At 38.4% G+C, this 19,005-nt stretch overlaps 1 long non-coding RNA gene across 1 annotated transcript; it reads left to right on the forward strand.

The window, feature by feature from the left end:
• Positions 1-65: 65 nt before the first annotated feature.
• LOC120870921 lies at positions 66-3,103 on the forward strand. Its single transcript, XR_005722895.1, has 2 exons — positions 66-277; positions 831-3,103. It is a non-coding gene; the product is annotated as an uncharacterized LOC120870921 (long non-coding RNA).
• Positions 3,104-19,005: the final 15,902 nt, after the last annotated feature.

Below are 19,005 nucleotides of genomic sequence, written 5' to 3' on the forward strand. Positions count from 1 at the left end.
TGTTAGCTAGGGGGAAGAAGGTTACACACCTGGCTGAATGTGTGTACCAGGTGAGTAAATTACATTAGTCAGTTTCCTGTTATAGAAACCAGAACATGGCCTGGAAAATCCTAATCGTTTACCTGTGACTTTATTTCCATAAAGATAAATCATCCCAGAGACTATTAGAGAGCCTTGGAAATATTCCTCTAATCTACTCTACTTATCCCAGTTAAAGGATAGCATCTGAAGATTTAATAACAAAAAACATTTGAAGACTCCAAAGCTGGATAATCAGGTAATTTTAAAGGATCGTGAAAAAGCATCGTCTCTACACCCCAAAACCCTTGCTCTGTATTTTTTGTATTCTGTTTTTTTCGTTTGTTTAGTCTTTTTCTTGTCTGTTTATTTAGATCCTATTTACATTTCATATCCTAGTTCAAAAGTCTCATCTCTGAGAAGCCACTCCTGATTACTTCAGCTCAGAATGTTCTCGATTTATTCTAAATCTAGTACACTTTTGGGGTATCGCTCTTTGGTCTCAGCAATACTGTCTTCGCTCTTTGTTTCATGGTTATGTGTTGTGCCTTCCAACTAGAATGTCAGCTCTTGACTACTGACGGAGAGCTCATTGTTACTCAGAAAATGATGAATAAATGAGTTTAGTGAGAAATTTCTTGTGTAAGCATTGTCAGTTTGCACCCTTTACCAGTTATACAAAGTTCAGCACCACTTAGGTGGGAAAGACCCTTGACATTGTTACAAAGAGTTTTGTATTTTTAGTCTGCAGTTTGAGAGATTCCTTGTGTGAGTAAAGCAAATGTTACTCTTTTTTTATTGAATAATTCCAGAACCTCCAGGTTTGACTCTTGAAGAAGATGCTACTGTTGGGAAGAGTGGATGGATTATGCAGCCCTGTTTTCTGAGAATTCATTTGTTCTTGGAGGTTTTCACTGCTTGCCACCTCTACCACTTGGCCTCCAAGTATAAGCATGTAACCCTTCCATCCCTTCATATTTTACTACACAGCTGAGAAGAGACTGAATTTGGATCCTTTAGTGGTACAACTGGAATATTATATATAGTTTAGGATAAGATGGCTTATTTAAAAATATTTTTCTAATAGGAGATAGAAACTGGATATTAACAAAATAAAGGTACTCTTATGTACAAAATACAACTACTTATGGTCAACTTTTATTTATTAAGAGATGCCACCAGCCTGTGGCAGAGGCCATTTTTTAACTGGTGTTAACCAAGGAGTAGCTCCTAGAAAACTTTCCTGTTTAAGTTCAGGCCTGAGTACAAAGGACAAAAGAGAGTTTACCTGCTTGCCTTTATTGGCACTACTGACATTTTGCGCCAGATAATTCTTTTTTTGTAAATTTTTGAAGTATGGTTGACTTATTATGTTAGTTTCAAGTATATAGCATAGTGATTCAGTACTTTTGCAGATGAAACTCCATTATAGGTTATTACAAGATAATGGCTATAATTCACTGTGCTATACAGTATATCCTTACTGTTTATTTTATAAACATAGTAGTTTGTCCCTAACGTGTCTATCTTTTGGTAACCACAGGTTTGTTGTCTATATCTCTGAGTCTGTTTCTGTTTTGGATATACAGTCAGTTGTATTGTTAGATTCCACATATAAGTGATATCATGCAGTATTTGTCAGTAAGCCAGACAATTCCTTGATGTGGGGAGCTGTCCTGTGCATTATAAGATATTTAGTAGCATACTTGGCTTCTACCCACTACCTGCCAGTAGTACCCCACCCCTACTTGGAACAACCCAAATCAACTCTAGACATTGCCAAATGCCCCTGAGGGGTGTTATGTCCCTTTTCCACTTTCATTGAGAATCACTTGCCAATATAAGGGCTTTTCTGCTAATTCTGGTTTCCTGTCCATCCCATTTGACATCAGGAATCATCTCTCCCTTAAAGACAGAATTCCAGTTCCCCAGAGAAGTATAGCTTTGGTCTTGTTGCCCTCCACCAGATTACCAAATCACTGGTCAATAGTAACCCCAAATATTTTATGAGAGATACTACATTATAAATAACAAGGACTTTAGTTTTAGCATCTAAGTAGCAAATTACCATCAACATTTTATAGGTAAATTTCAGAATTCTGCATTTCAGAATTCTTCAAGTTACATCTTCATAAGCAGGATCATTGAGGATTTATGAAATTTAACTATTCTGTATATCTCCACTGTGCTTGTGGTTGGGGCAGGGGAGAAGACTTTAGAGATTCTAGATGGGTTCAAGTGTGGAGGCAGACAAGGAGCTAGGATGGAAGGTCTTCTTGTAGTGGACGATAAGTTAAAGGTGAGTGTGTCTGTGGTACTGCCATTCTTCTCGATAATAAACTCAAATTATGAGTAAGCAAGACTCACAAACATTTGACATATGCAAAATGCCCCAGTCATGGTGGTCTTTGCTGTTTCATTTCATGCCCTTTCTCCCTCCTCGCCTTTAGAATGTTTGATTCTATAGCATTCCCTGTTTTTGATATAACAAAGGCAACTGATAATTCTGAAGATGATCTAAGTAACTAGGAGATTTAAAATTAAACTTTCCTACCTTGAAGATGATGTACTTTTTTAATGTCCACATTTATAAACATTTATTTCTAAATAACTACACAGAAAAATCTCAATTTTAAGTTATACTGTCTGATACCAAAGCAGTAAAAACAAGCTATTCTTTCTTTTTCTTTTTTCTTTAAGTAGAAGGAAAAAAGAAAATTTATCTACTATACTTGGAAGCTAAGAGGAAAATCTCTAATTCTGGTTCAGGAGAAAAAAATCACAATTGCTGATTTACAAACTATTTAGAAAGTAATGACAATGAGAACAATAAAACAACATAAGGATTCAGCTTAAGTAGTACATAAAGGAAAATCACAAATCAATGTTTTAATACTAACCAACATAGAAGAATATTAGTAAATCATATTAGTAAATGTTAGTAAAATCATAGTAAAAATATGGTTTACCTATCACTTATATAGTACTTAATGTGTCAGATACTGTTGTGTTCTATAAAAATTAACTGGTATGAAGCAACTAACATTCTCCCTTTTTTATCAATAAAGAATCTGAGGCTCAGAGAGTTAACTGTTTTCCTGAAGTTCACTCAGCTGATAAGTGATAAAGTCAATAACCAAACACAGTCCTTTGACCACTACATTACACTGCCTTTTATCTTAAATGAGAAAAGCACAAAGTTTAAAGGCGCAGCAGGCAAAATAATCATAGTAGACTGCAGTGAATTGGAATCCAGAAATACAGAACAGATCATAAAAGAAAAGAGCTGGTTATTTGACATGTTCAATAAAATAAATATGGCAAAACAAAAGTAGCAAAGATTTTAACACAGGAGAGATGATGTTAGAAATGAAAAAGGAGGGACTTCCCTGGTAGTCCGGTGGTTGAGAATCGACCTTCCAGTGCAGGAGACTCAGTTTCAATTCCTAATCGGGAAACTAAGATCTTACATGCTGCAGGTCAGCTAAGCCCGTGTGCCACAATGAAGACCCAGTGCAGTCAAGAAAAATAAATGAAAAAGGAGATAGACTCTGATAAAGGAAACTTTAAATATAAAAGAATACAAGCCCATGTATTCATAAAAGTATTTTGTTGAACACCTACCACATAACATGCAGGCCCTATACATGTGGCTAAGGCTATCGTGGTTAGCAAAAAGATGCAATTTGTGGAATTTGCTTGAAAGAATACTGGAGAAAAAGGAATCTTCTTTAAGAAGATTTACAGAAATCTTGAGCCTTTGGCTGACTGCTTGTGACTACACATGCTAAATCTGAGCATGTGTAGAGTAATACTGTGCAAGGCCAAGCAAAGATCAACTACCAAGAAAAGAACAATTACCAGGGAGCTATAAATGGAAAAATTCCCAGAGCTCATAATGGACTGGATGACTTCAGAGTTAACAGCTGGAGTAAATACCTCACTGAACACTGAGGAATTAAGTAGAGACACCTGAAAGCTTACACGTTAGCAGTAGGGCTACATTAGCCCTAGATTAAAAGCTACTCTAGATGTAACCTGCTGCTTCTGCTGCTAAGTTGCTTCAGTCGTGTCCGACTCTGTGCGACCCCATAGACGGCAGCCAACCAGGCTCCACCGTCCCTGGGATTCTCCAGGCAAGAACACTGGAGTGGGTTGCCATTTCCTTCTCCAGTGCATGAAAGTGAAAAGTGAAAGTGAAGTCGATCAGTCGTGTCCAACTCATCGAGACCCCATGGACTGCAACCCACCAGGCTCCTCCATCCATGGGATTTTCCAGCCAAGAGTACTGGAGTGGGGTGCCATCGCCTTCTCCTAGTAACATTTAAAAACAAGCCTTGAAAGGATCAAGCTGATCCAAAAGTAACTTAATTTCCTCCCAAAACAAGACTCAACACTTACACACACACACACAACAATCAGCAAAATAATGTTTACAATGACCAGTATACAAAAAATTACTAGATATGTGAAGCTTCAGCAAAATTTGACCCATAACAAGACAAAAATCAGTTGACAGAACCAGAGATGACAGAGATCACAGAATTAGCAATAAGACATTTTAAAGGCTATATGAATATAATCAAGAATTTACAATTAAATATGAACATTATGATAAAAATGGAAGATATGTAGAAGAATGAAATCCAACTTCTGGAGATGAAAAATGCAATATATGAAAAAAAATTTAAATCAATGTAGAACCTTAACAGCAAATTAGATACTGTAGAAGATTGGTGAACTTGAAGCCAGCAATAGAAGCTATTCAAACTATAGCACGATTTAAAAAAAATTATAACACATAGTTTCAAAAGCAAGAGTTTCAGTTTCATGGGGAACAATATGACATGGTCCAATATACAGGGCTTCCCTAATAGCTCAATTGGTAAAGAATCTGCCTGCAATGCAGGACACCCCAGTTTGATTCCTGGGTTGGGAAGATCCACTGGAAAAGGGATAGGCTACCCACTCCAGTACTCGGGCTTCCCTTGTGGCTCAGCTGGTAAAGAATATGCCCATGATGTGGGAGACCTGGGTTTGATCCTCGGGTTGGGAAGATCCCCTGCAGAAGGGAAAGGCTACCCACTTCAATATTCTGGGGTCGCTAAGAGTTGGACATGACTGAGCAACTTTCACTTTCACTTCAATATACAGGTAATTGGAGTACCCCTGAGAGAGGGCAGTATTTGAAAAAACAATGCAGCAAATATTTCCAAATTTGATGAAAACTATACTATCATAGATCTTAGAGGCTCCATGAACCCCAAGTAAGATAAACAAAAAGAAAACATCAAAGCACTTTATGATCAACTGCTGAAAACCAGTGAGAAGAGAAACTCTTAAAAGCAGCCAGAAAAAAAAAAAAAAAAAAAAACATAAGAACAAAGAATCGTCACTATATATCAGAAACAGAAAAAACAAGACAGTATCTCTAAAGTGCTGAAAGAATAAAAAGTCAATCTAGAATCTTTTTATAGAGCAAACTTTTCTTTCAAAGGCAAAATAAGGACATTTTCAAATAAAAGCCAAGAGAATGTGTCACAACAGACCTATGCTATGTAAAATATTAAAGGAAGTTCTTGAGATCAAAGGCAAATGATATCAGGTGGAAATGCAGAACTACACAAGGGGATGAAAAGCACCAGAAATGGTAAATATCTGGATAAATTTTAAAAGACCCCTTTCTCATTTTAAAATTTCTTTCAGAGTTGACTGTTTAAAGCAAAAATAATAGCAGTATACTATGGGGATTATAACATATAGAAAGAAAATATATGCCCATAATATCACAAAGAATAAGAGGGAAAAACAGAAGTAAACATATATATATATATATATATTATACTATGTATTATAGTATGATTAATAAAAGTAGACTATGATGAGTTAAAGATGCATGTTGTAAAACTTAGAGCAACAACAGAAATGATGAAAGAAGAGTAGCTAAGGCAGTCAATAGATTAATTAAATGGAATATTCTACATATTACTCAAAAAGGAAGCCAAGAAAGAGAAAAAAATTTTAAATGTAGATTGGACAAATGGAAAACAAATATCAACTATATCAATAATTAAATTCATTGTAAGTGGTCTAAACCATGCAATTAAAAAGACAAACCTCTCCAAATAAAAAAGCAAGGTCCAATTATGTATTGTTTACAAAATATGATGTACTTCTTACAAAAAAGTCATCATCAACATAAAGACACAGGCTAAATTCAAAGTAAAATGGTAAAAGATGTGCAAATACAATAAAGCTGGAATACCTATATTATTGTCAGACAAAGTAGACTTTAGAAAAAAGAATTTGGCCTATCCTCAAGACCAGGGATAAAGAGGATGTTTCATAATAATAAAAGGGTCAATTCATCAAGCAGGTATAGTAACAAAGCTTCAAATTACATGAATTAAAAACTGACAACAGAAAAGAGAAATAGACAAATCCACAATTATAACAGATTTCAAAGTTTACCTCACAGTTTTGATAGATAAGTTGATTTAAAAAATCAGCAATGATATGGAAGACTCAAACAATTTTATCAACTAATTTGACCAAATTAATATTTATAGAATTCTACATTAAACAATGGCAGAGTACACATTTATTTCAAAATGCATATGGAACGTTCCACCAAGATACACCATAAACTTGGAGAATTTTTTAAAAATTTCAGTCAATTTAGAAATGACTGAAAGTACTAGTCAAGGTCCAATCAGGAAACAGAAACCACAGTAATTTGACCATGCAGTTTAATATAGAGAATTATAACTATGATGAGACTGGGATAACAACAGGTTCACTAGTAGAAAGTAAAGAGAACTCAATATTATAGGACTATCAGATAAAAGAATTACTTACTACCCCTAGGGCTAAGATAGATTCCCCATGGTACACCTGGGCCATGCCCCAACCCCAGGCTGAGATCCAGACCTTGCAAGAGGACAAGTTGTTGTGTTGTTGTTTAGTTGCTAAGTTGTGTCCAACTCTTTTGCGACTGCATGGACTGTAGCCCGCCAATCTCCTCTGTCCGTGGGATTTCCCAGGTAAAGATCCTGGAGTGGGCTGCCATTTCCTTCTCCAGGGGGTCTTCCTGACCCAGGGATCAAACTCGTATCTCCTGCATTAGAAGCAGACTCTTCACCACTGAGCCACCAGGGAAGCCCATAGGGGACAAGGCCATGGCTTCTAACTGACAAGCAGTTCGCTTTGTCTCTGTACCAGTGAGGCGTACTGGAAATCCACCTTCTGGAATTCATTGAAAATGCACCTTCTGGGGTGCCAGAGAAAGTCGTTCACGGGTAGGAGTCTTGTGGGAGCCACTCTGCTCCAAAATGGTCTGAAGGTAGGGGATCGAGGGGAGCTGCTGAGTGCTGGAGAAACTGCCCATACTGCAGGAGCCTGGTGCTGGGGGACACGCTTGTACTGCAGGAGTCAGGCACTAGGAAGCCACCGAGAGTGCAGGAGCCAGGCAAAGGAAAAGCTGCAGGCGCTGCAAGATGAGGGGTGCAAGAGAAGCTATATGTGGTCCAAGTGCCAAGCAACAAAGCAAGCAAGAAATTCTTTCCAGCACTCTCTACTGACATAGCTTAACACTGTACCAACTGCCAAAGGAAAAATATTTCAAGAGCATAGTTCCAGTTTTAGAACAGGCAATGAATCAAGGAGATAAAACAGTTCTTAACACTACTGGTTAAAGAAGAAAAATCTTATCTGTCTTTTCTACAGATGCTGAAAAGGTATTTGATGTTAAAATTTAACACCCATTTTTAATTTAAAAATCTTTGATAAATTAGGAGTTGAATACATCCTTTACTAATAAAGTCAAATATTTTCTTTTAGAAGCATGGCTGATAAGGTTCTTAGAGGGGCCCTCCTCCTATAGAATGGGTATAATCTGCCTAAGACATGCTCTATTATTCTCAAGAGGTTAAGAAAGTCCTAAGGAATCTCTTCTACCACCACACGTGAGGACCTGTGCTGATATCAGCTGTTATGCTGATACATTGCCCTGGCCCAGTTGCGAGGTGGAAAGCCAAGCATGAGAGTCCCTGCTGAAACAAGATTCTCTAAGGGAGCTGAATTCATTTCAAGTCTGTATTGCTCCCTGGCTATGAGCAGAAAAAGAAGCAAAACTTTCTGAAAGTAAACATCCCCAGTTTTGGTTAAGAGGATTCCCAAAATTAAGGTCAAGAAATGAGGTGAAGGGAGTTTTCTGGAAGCCCAGTAGTTTAAGACTCCACTCTTTCACTGCCAAGTCCCCAGGTTCTATCCCTGGTTGAGGAACTAAGATCCTAAAGCCAGGTGGCATGGCCAAAAAAAAAACAAACAAACAGAAGAGCTTATGATCAAAGAACTACAAGCACCAAGAAGCCAACCTTTTATGACTGAGTATATGCAGAAATAATAGTCAATAGACATATAACTGCAAAGGCCATAGTAGTAGAACTGATAAAGTATAGAATATCTATGTTCCAAATGTTTAAAAAAGTGAGGGATCTTCACGTTGTTGTACTGCTGAAACCAACACAACATTGTAAAGCAATTATCTGCCAACTATTTTTTTTTAAAGGACATAATCTGATTTCGGTATTGACCATCTGGTGATATCCATGTGTAGAGTCTTCTCTTGTGTTGTTGGAAGAGGGTGTTTGCTATGACCAGTGCTTTCTCTTGGCAAAACTCTACTAGCCTTTGCCCTGCTTCATTCTGTACTCCAAAGCCAAATTTGCCTGTTACTCCAGGTATTTCTTGACTTCCTACTTTAGCATTCCAGTCATCTATAATGAAAAGGACAAATTTTGGAGGTGTTAGTTCTAGAAGGTCTTGTAGGTCTTAATAGAACCATTTAACTTCAGCTTCCTCAGCATTACTGATTGGGGCATAGACTTGGATTACTGTAATATTGAATGGTTTGCCTTGTAAATGAACAGAGATCATTCTGTCATTTTTGAGATTGTATCCAAGTACTGCATTTTGGACTCTACTGTTGACTATGATGGCTACTCCATTTCTTCTAAGGGATTCTTGCCCAACTAAAAATAACTAAAATATGAAACTTAACTAAAATATAAAATATGAAAATAACTAAAAATATGAAAGAGATAATTAAGAGGTGGAGGCTAGGATGAGAGGGTCAGTCGTATAAATAGCAGTAGTGTCAGAAGAATAGAGTAGAATAAAGAAGAGGCAGTAGTCTCCCCTAACATTTTACAAAACTTTTCAAATACACAGAAAAGTTAAAAGAATTGTGGAGTGAACACTCATATATACCACCTAAATTCTAATTAATATTTTGTTACATTTGCTATATCATTTAAAGAATCTGCCTGCCAATGCAAGAGATGCAAGAGACATCAGTTTGATCCCTGGGTCAGGAAGATCCCCTGGAATAGGAAATGGCAACCCACTCCAGTATTCTGGCCCGGAAAATTCCAAGGACAGAGGAGCCTGGTGGGCTACAGTCCATGCGGTGGCAAAAAGTCAGACATGACTGAGCATGCACACACATATTCATTCTTTTCCCCATCCATCAATGCATTTTTGTTTTGTTTTTCTGGTGCATTTTAGAGTAAGTTGCAGACCTCACCCCTAAAAATTTCAGTGTTTCCATTAACTAGCGTTCAATATTGTTCTATAGTTCTTTTTCCCCACCTAGGTAAATTTTACGTATAGTAAAATGCACACATCTTAAATGCATCACTCAGTGAGTTTTTATAAGTGCATATATGGTTATAACTTGGAGGAGGAAATGGCAACCCACTCCAGTATTCTTGCCTGGAGGGCTACAGTCCATGGGGTCGCAAAGAGTCAGAAACAACTGAACGACTAACACACACACACACACACACACACACACACACACACATATATACAGCTATAACGCAAAACAGAACATATTCATCACCCCAGAAAGTTCCCTCAGGCCTCCTGTCAGTCAACCCCTGCCCTCTATCTTCACTGGTTACTAGTGTCCTAATGAGATTAAAATTGTAATAGTTAGTAAATATTTAATATTTATTAAATTATTCAAATATTTATATAAAATATGTGATATCAAATATTATAAAATATATTTTATAAATATACACTTTTTTGCAGAAAGGATGAAAACAGGTACTTGCTGTTTTAAGAATCACAACATAACCAAAGCAGGATAAATAAAAAGAAATGCATAATGACACATAGTAAACGAATGAAGAACTCTTAAGACTTTAAAAGCAGCCAAAGGACAGACCACTAGCAGAAGAACAATTAAAATGACAATGATGTCAATCTATGCCAAAACCAATACAGAATTGTAAAGTAAAAATTAAAAATAAATAAATAAATTAAAAAAAAAAATGAAAAAAAAAAAAAAAATGACAATGGATTTCTCAGCATCAGTGGAAGCCAAAAATTAATGGAATAATAGCTCTCAAGTGCTGAAAGAAAATAGGTCAGCTAGAATTGTGTACTTACCCAAGCTATTGTTCAAGAACAAGAGTAAAAAAGAAATATTTAAGATAAATGAGAAATGAGAGTTTACCTCAGAGACCTGCATCAGTGTTTCAAACAGGTTAAGAGTATTTACTTTGGAGACTGCCTGGTGTGAACCCCTGCTCAGCCATTTGCTAGTTGTGGGACATCAGGCAAGTGACTTAACATCTCTGTGCTTCAGTTTTCTCATTTGTAAAATGTTGACAGTAACAGTATATACCTCAGGGACTTGCTATGAGAATTGAATGAGTTAGTAAAAAATAGCAATTTAGAACAAAGCCTGGCATAAAGTGAGAATTTTTAAAAAAATTTACAAGGGAATTATCCTAAAATAGTCTGAGATGCAAGACAGAACTGAGAGTGAATCAAAGGTAAACAAACTTGTCAATCTAGTTCAGTTCAGTTGCTCAGTTGTGTCCAACTCTTTGCGACCCCATGGACTGCAGCATACCAGGCTAAACACTGTCTAAAAAACATGTAATCTGTGAGGTTTAAAAAATGGACAGAACTAATATCTTGAATAAATAATAATAGCATGTAGGTGTTGGGAGGAAGAGTAGTCAGTGGAGTTAAAATGATTCTAAGATCATTGTTTTGTTTAGAAGAAGGGTTAATATATTGTTTACATTTTGTTAAATTAGAGGTACAAGAAAACATCTAAAAAGAACAAATATAGAGTGTACCAATTATAAATAAAGAGAGAAAAATGGAATTTTAAAACTCTGAACAAAAGTTAATTTTTTAAAAAAATCCCCCCAAAAAAGGGCAAAAAAACCACACCCCAGCTCGGGAAAAGTAAGGTACACATAAAGGATTTAGAAATAAATTCAAATATATCAAGAATCAAAATAAATATATATGTATTAAAATTGCTTTCATTCCAATCCCAAAGAAAGGCAATACCAGAGAATGTTCAACCTACTGTACAGTTGCACTCATTTCACATGCTAGCAAGGTTATGCTCAGCTGGTTTCAGCAGTATGTGAACCAAAAACTTCCAGACGTACAAACTGAGTTTAGAAAAGGCAGAGGAACCAGAGATCAAATTGCCAACATTCATTGGATCATGGAAAAGCAAGGGAGTTTCAGAAAAACAACTATTTCTGCTTCATTGACTATACTAAAGCCTTTGACTATGTGGATTCCAACAAACTGTGGAAAATTCTTAAAGAGATGGGAATACCAGACCACTTTACCCATGTTCTGAGAAAGCTGTATTATGGGTCAAGAAGCAACAGAACCAGACATGGAACAACTGACTGGTTCAAAATTGGGAAAGGAGTATGACAAGGCTGTATATTGTCACTGTGCTTATTTAACATCTAGGCAGAATACATCATGCAAAATGCCAGGCTGAATGAGAATTACAGGCTGCAATCAAGATTGCTGGGAAAATACCAACAACTTCAGATACGCAGATGATAACACTCTTATGGCAGAAACTGAAGAGGAACTAAAGAGCCTCTTGATGAAGGTGAAAGAGGAGAGTGAAAAAGCTGGCTTGAAACTCAACATTCAAAAAACTAAGAACATGGCATCTAGTCCCATCACTTCATGGCAAATAGAAGAAGAAAAATTGGAAGCAGTGACAAATTTCATTTCTTGGCCCCCAAATCACTGTGGACAGTGAGTAACTGCAACCATGAAATTAAAAGACACTTGCTCCTTGGAAAAAAAGTTATGACAAATCTAGACAATGTATTCAAAAGTAGAGTCACTTTGCTACAAAAGTCCATATAGTCAAAGCTATGGTTTTTCCAGTAGTTATGTATGGATGTGAGAGTTGGACCATAAAGAAGGCTGAGCACCAAAGAATTGATGCTTTTGAACTGTGGTGTTGGAGAAGACTCTTGAGCGTCCCTCGGACCGCAAGGAAATTAAACCAGTCAATCCTAAAGGAAATCAACCCTGAATATTCACTGGAAGAACTGTTGCTAAAGCTGAAGCTCCAGTACTTTAGCTACCTGATTCAAAGAGCCCACTCACTGGAAAAGACCCTGATACTGGGAAAGACTGAAGGCAAAAGGAGAAGGGGACAACAGAGGATGAGATGGTTTAGACAGCATCACTGACTCAATGGAAGTGAATCTGAGCAAACTCTGGGAGATAGAGGACAGAGAAGCCTGGGATGCTACAGTCCATGGGGTTGTAAAGAGTCGGACATAACTTAGTGACTCAACAACAACAATTAAAATTACCAAAGATAGAAACTGAAATTTTTAAAAAAATCTAGCTATATGCCACATAAAAAACACTCTCAATTTCAGGGAACTGTTCCCAGGATCCCCTGAGGATACCAAAATCCATAAATGCTCAGTGCCCATATATAAAATGGAGTTGTATTTAACCTAATACATACATTCTCCCATACACTTTAAATCATCTCCAGATTACATATAATATCTAATAGAATGTTAATGCTATGTAAGTAGTTGTTGCTGCTGCTGCTGCTAAGTCGCTTCAGTCATGTCCAACTCTGTGCGACCCCATAGATGGCAGCCCACCAGGCTCCCCAGTCCCTGGGATTCTCCAGGCAAGAACCCTGGGGTGGGTTGCCATTTCCTTCTCCAATGAATGAAAGTGAAAAGTGAAAGTATTTGTTAGCACGCGGCAAATTCAAGTTTCACTCTTTGGAACTTTCTGAAAATTTTTTCCCAAAGATTTTTAATCTGAGGTTGGTTGACTCCACCAATGCAGAGCCCTCAGATAGGGAGGGCTGACGGTATATATAAGGAAATGGTTTTTCAGACATAGGAAAAAACAGCTGCAAAGCCCTTGAAGCAAAAACAAAGTTCAAGGAAGGCAAATATTAAAACTTTTAAAATTGGTATAGAATCAATGTTTTTTTTTCTTTTCAAGTGAAATATAGAACCCTTACCACCACATAGGCCCATTTATCTTCTCTCCTTTATGTTCTGCTGCTGCTGCTAAGTCGATTCAGTCGTGTCCGACTCTGTGCGACCCCATAGACAGCAGCCCACCAGGCTCCCGAGTCCCTGGGATTCTCCAGGCAAGAACATTGGAGTGGGTTGCCATTTCCTTCTCCAGTGCATGAAAGTAAAAAGTGAAAGTGAAGTCGCTCAGTCATGTCCGACTCATCGAGACCCCATGGACTGCAGCCTACCAGGCTCCTCGGTCCATGGGATTTTCCAGGCAAGAGTACTGGAGTGGGGTGCCATCGCCTTCTCCGCCTTTATGTTCTAATTGTCATCAATTACATCTACATATGTCCCAGGTAGCCCTAGTAGTAAAGAAGCCATCTGCCAATGCAGGAGACTTAAGAGACACAGGTTCAATCCCAGGATCAGGAAGATCTCCTGAAGGAGGGCATGGCAACCCACTCCAGTATTCTTGCCTAAAGAATACCATGGACAGAGGAGCCTGGTGGGCTCCTCCATAGGGTGGCAGAGTCGGACACAACTGAAGCGACTTAGCATGCATGTCAAAAAAACCCTTCAGACAAAGGTGTAATTTTTGCTTTTAACATCAAATAAGTTTTATAAACTCGAGAATAATCTACCACATTTATACAAATATTTACCATTTCTCGTGCTCTTTCTTCACTCCTGATGTTCCAGGTTTTCTCCTAGTATCATTTCTCTTCTGTCTGAAGAACTTCTTTTAGCAATTCTTTCAGAACAGACCAACTGGCCACGAGTTCTTTAAGTTTTCCTTCATCTGAGAAGGCTTTTATTTCACCTTAGTTTCTGAAACATATTTTTACTGCATATACTATTATATGTTGACCATTCTTCTACTGCAGGACTCTAAAAATGTGTTACTTCCTTCTGGACTACATGGTTCCTGATGAGAAATCTATAGTAATTCAAACTGATGTTACCCTGGAGTAATACGTTGCATTTCTCTGGCTGCTTTCAAGATTTTTTTTTTTTTTTTGTCTTTTTCAGCATTTTGATGAAGATGTGTCTGGACACAGATTTATGTTCATTGTTTGGGCTTTGTTGAGCTTCTTGAATCGATAGGTTTATATCTTTTGCCAAACTTGACACTTTTCATTCATTATGTATTCAAAAAATTTTCAACATCTTTTGCTATTATCCCACAGGTCCCTGAGATTCTATTCATTGTTTATTCAATTCCCACCGCACCCCTCCCTGTTGTTCAGGCTGGATAATTTGTATTGATGTTTTCAATTTCACTGACACTTTCCTCTGTCATCTCCTCTGCTACTGAGACCATGCGGTGAATTTTTATAATTAATTTTGGCTATTACACTTTTCAATTTTAAAGTAAACATTTGTTTCTTTATATTTTCTGTTTCTTGCTGATACTTTATATTTTCCCACTGGTTTCAAAAGTGCTTTTTTTATTGCTTGTTAAGAGAATTTTTATAACAGAATTCGGAATTTTGAAAGGTCTGGCATTTTACTTTACTTCGAAGTTAACAAGTTAGGCTGTTGCAGTTTAATGCATAGTGGTGAAGGTGTGAGTCTCCTGAATCAGAGACAAAGGACAGTTTATCACTCAGGAAGTAGAATATCAGGAACTGAGTCCCAGTTCCTACCAATTAATGCCTGGAGGACCAGGTGATACCTGTGTATGCAGTGAGTTTCCTGATAGGAGAGGAACTTTATGGGGAAATTCCAGTTTGTAATAAAGGACTCGCAATGGAGAGAAACTCATCTTTTTTATTCTAGACAGCAAACAAATCTCGCCATGGGCCCAGAGGAAGACATTATCTCTGTCTTCTAAGGATGTTTGCTACAGAAACATCCCTTAAAAAGATCAGGAAAAAGCTGTTAATGCCCTTGCCCAAAAGATATGCAGAAATACAAGAGCAATAGAGAGCTGTCTTCCAACAAATGACTGCTTCAGAGCCTTCATCAGGTAAGTCCACTAGGTGTTCTCTCAGCATTGACGTCTCTTTTTCCCATGTGAGTTGAGATTCTCCTGGTTCTTTGTATGCTTAGTAATTTTAGATTGTATCCTGGACATTTTGATTCTTCTGTTTTGAGCCTCTGTGTATCGCTTACATTCTATTGAGAATGTTTACATTTTTGTTTTAGCAGGCTTCCCAGGTATTGCTAGTGGTAAAGAACCCACTTGCCAATGCAGGAGACCTAAGAGAAATGGGATTGATCCCTGGGCAGCAAAATCCCCTGGGGAAGGGCATGGCAACCCACTCCAATATTCTTCCCTGGAGAATCCCATAGACGGAGGAGCCTGGCGGGCTGCAGTCCATGGGGTCGCAGAGAGTCGGAGATGGCTAAAGTGACTGAGCACAGACACAACCTGGGCTGATTCAGGCTGTCGTGTAACGGTATGCACCTCAAAGGAACTAGGATTTTCGAAGGAAGGGGAAATGTTTGGAACTGGGAGCAAGCAGGACCTGAGGGATTTAAAGCAGAACAAAACAGCTACAACTTGAGAGTATTGCAAGGAAACAATATTACAGGAGATGACTAGGTTTGGGGTTAGAGTAAAGGGAATGTTTAGAAAAATTGTTAAGGATAATAGGGGATTTGACTGATAACAGCACAATAAAAGAATCAAAACAGATTAAGAGAAGTGGGAAGTTAGGCTAGATTTAAACAAAGCGTTATGGGGTTAAGGATCTGTATGTCAGGGCTTCCCTGCTGGCTCAGTGATAAAGCATCCGCCTGCCAAGGCAGGAGACGTGGGTTTGATCCCTCACCCGGGAAGATCTCGCACACTTTGGAGCAACTAAAGCCTGAGTGCCACACCACTGAGCCTGTTTCCTAGAGCCTGGGAGCCTCAGCTGCCGAAGCCTGCAGACCCCAGGGCCTGCGCTCCACAAGAGACACCACCGCGATGAGAAGCCCTCACACCACAGCTGGAGAGCAGCCACTGCTCACAGCTAGAGAAGAGCCCGCACGGCAGCCAAGTCCCAGCACAGCCAACAAATACATAGAAGTGTTACTTTAAAACTCCATGTGATGGACTTGACCTGATAAAAGAGGCAAACAGGCATATAAGTAATGATGGAATTATTTCTAATTTTTTTAAAGAGGAAATTATAGCCAGTTGGGATTGTTCTTTCAAACAGTTTGTAGCCTGCAATAATGGTCTCTTGGGGCTGTCCCCTTAGGCAGCTTATATCGGTGAAGCAGGTAGATCCCGTGATTTGGGAGGGGAAGGGAAGAGTAAACTGGCCAGCAGCGCACTGAACTCTGTGAACCTCTAAACTTCGCTTGGGGTTGCGGCTAGAAAGACTTCCGGAGCCATTATTTAAATCTTTGAACACTGACAGTGTTGAAACACTGCCACTGAAAACCCTAGAAGCCTCCTTCACAGGCTAGATCTTTGGTGTCACTGCCGCTGGACAGACAGTCTTCCAGGAGCATGGAGGCCCTGGTGTGGGGTGGCGTGAGGGGGGCACTTGATGACATAAATATCTACTGGGAAAGCCCAAGAAAAACAACATCAGTTTCGGTCTCTCCTCAAAGTTCAACTGATCAGAGGGGGCTTCTTTAAACACATTATCCAAAATAGTGCTTTTTTATGGTCCGTTTCCCTCCTCTTACTATGCTTTCCCACCTTCTTAGCACTTAGCACCACCTGTCATGTATTTATTTGTTTAGTATTTTCTCTCAGTAGAATGTAAAGATCTTGAGAACAGGTTTTTTTGTTTTTTTTTTTAACTACTTACTTCCAAGACCCAGAATAGTGCATTGCACACTGTAAGCACTCAATGAGTACTTACAAAATGAGTGAAAGGATAGATAAGAGTATTAGACCCATTAAGTGAGTTTAGTAACATGGCCAACTACAGAATCAATAACCCTGAAATTAATAGTGTTTCTACATACCAGCACAAGCCATTAGAAAAATATTTTTACAGATAGTATTTATTAACAACAGCAACAACAAAAATATCCTGAAGCAAACTAAATGAAAACTAAATAACATTGAAATTTTTCTGACAGAATTGAGTGACTAGAGAAGTACACCATACTGCTGGGAGGAAAGACAAAATATTGGAATGATGCAGATTCTACCCCCCCCCAAATTAATCTGTAATTTTAACACAGTATCAATCAAAATCCCAGTGAAATTTTTAGGGGCGACAGAGGGTCAGAATTTGATTAAAAGATTTAAAATTTCATCAAGAAGAATAAGGCTTTAGATAGTCAATTAAATTCTGAAGGAAGGCACTAATAAAGGACCTTGCTCTACCAGATGCAAAAACAAACAGAGAAAAGGGGCACAACAGCCCAGGCGTCTCACTGCTGGAAATGTTTCCAATCAGTGTTTGCTAAGTGGAGGATAGTTCAAACAAATTATGGTTTAAACAAATACCTGTGGAATACCATGGAACTTCTAAGAATGATGATGTAGAACTACATCAATTGCTATGGAAAATGTTCACCATATAATTTTGTGTTTAAAAAAACTGATTACAAAATATGTTACCCCATTTCTCATAAAATTGAAAAATAGTAATTTACATGTCTATGTGAAGAAATAACCTGGATGGAAGGTTATACATCAAAATTTTATTGGTATTTCCTTGGGAATAGGGATTATGAGTGATTAAACTTTTTTTTTTGTTTACTGAAAAAGGAAGTTTCCCCCCAAAGTGGGACGTCCGTAAAACTCACTACCGCCACCTGGTGGCTACCATGGGAAGATTTCTTCTTTCCTATCACCCTGCTGCTGCTGCTGCTGCTGCTGCTAAGTCGCTTCAGTCGTGTCCGACTCTGTGCGACTCCATGGACGGCAGCTCATTAGGCTCCCCCGTCCCTGGGATTCTCCAGGCAAGAACACTGGAGTGGGTTGCCATTTCCTTCTCCAATGCAGGAAAGTGAAAAGTGAAAGGGAAGTCACTCAGTCGTGTCCGACTCTTGGCGACCCCATGGACTGCAGCCCACCAGGCTCCTCCGTCCATGGGATTTTCCAGGCAAGAGGACTGGAGTGGGGCGCCACTGCCTTCTCCGTCCTATCACCCTAAGAAACAACGTACATAACAAACGTCGTAACTAGAAAGTTGTAAAGAAATCTGCAGTGTCACTTGGTCCTATCCATCATTGTACAGCTGAGGAAATAAAGGCAAAAAAGTTTAAGCTGTCTGTCTAGAGTCACACTGATAGTGAAACTTATTAATAGTAACAAACTCGTGTGGAGCCCTTTGGCTAAGTACTTTATGGACTGACTCATTTTAGTCTCATAGGAACCCATGAGGTAGTTCCTATTTTTACTCTCATTTATCCCTATTTAACAAATGAGGATCCTAAGGCTCAGAGAAAATGACCTACTTGAGGTTGCCCATTTGGGGCAGCGCAGGCATTCTGAGGTCCACATTCCTCTCCCAAACCTCCGCTAAGGTGCCATTTTAGTCTCTGAATTGCCCTTGCCCTTTCCATTATATCCCACTGCCTCTTCCTTCAGTGATTTTGGTGAGAACTCTTAAATATGTCCAGGGTTAAATTCCTCCAGGTTAAAAAGAGTAAAACATTAAGGGAGAGCAATATAAAGAAACAAAGTAGCCCTGCCCCAGCTGCTTGTAAGAATCCTGTCCAGATAGAAACA

The sequence above is a fragment of the Oryx dammah genome, unplaced genomic scaffold (genome assembly GCF_014754425.2).
Source record: "Oryx dammah isolate SB20612 unplaced genomic scaffold, SCBI_Odam_1.1 HiC_scaffold_12, whole genome shotgun sequence".
Taxonomy (NCBI): domain Eukaryota; kingdom Metazoa; phylum Chordata; class Mammalia; order Artiodactyla; family Bovidae; genus Oryx; species Oryx dammah.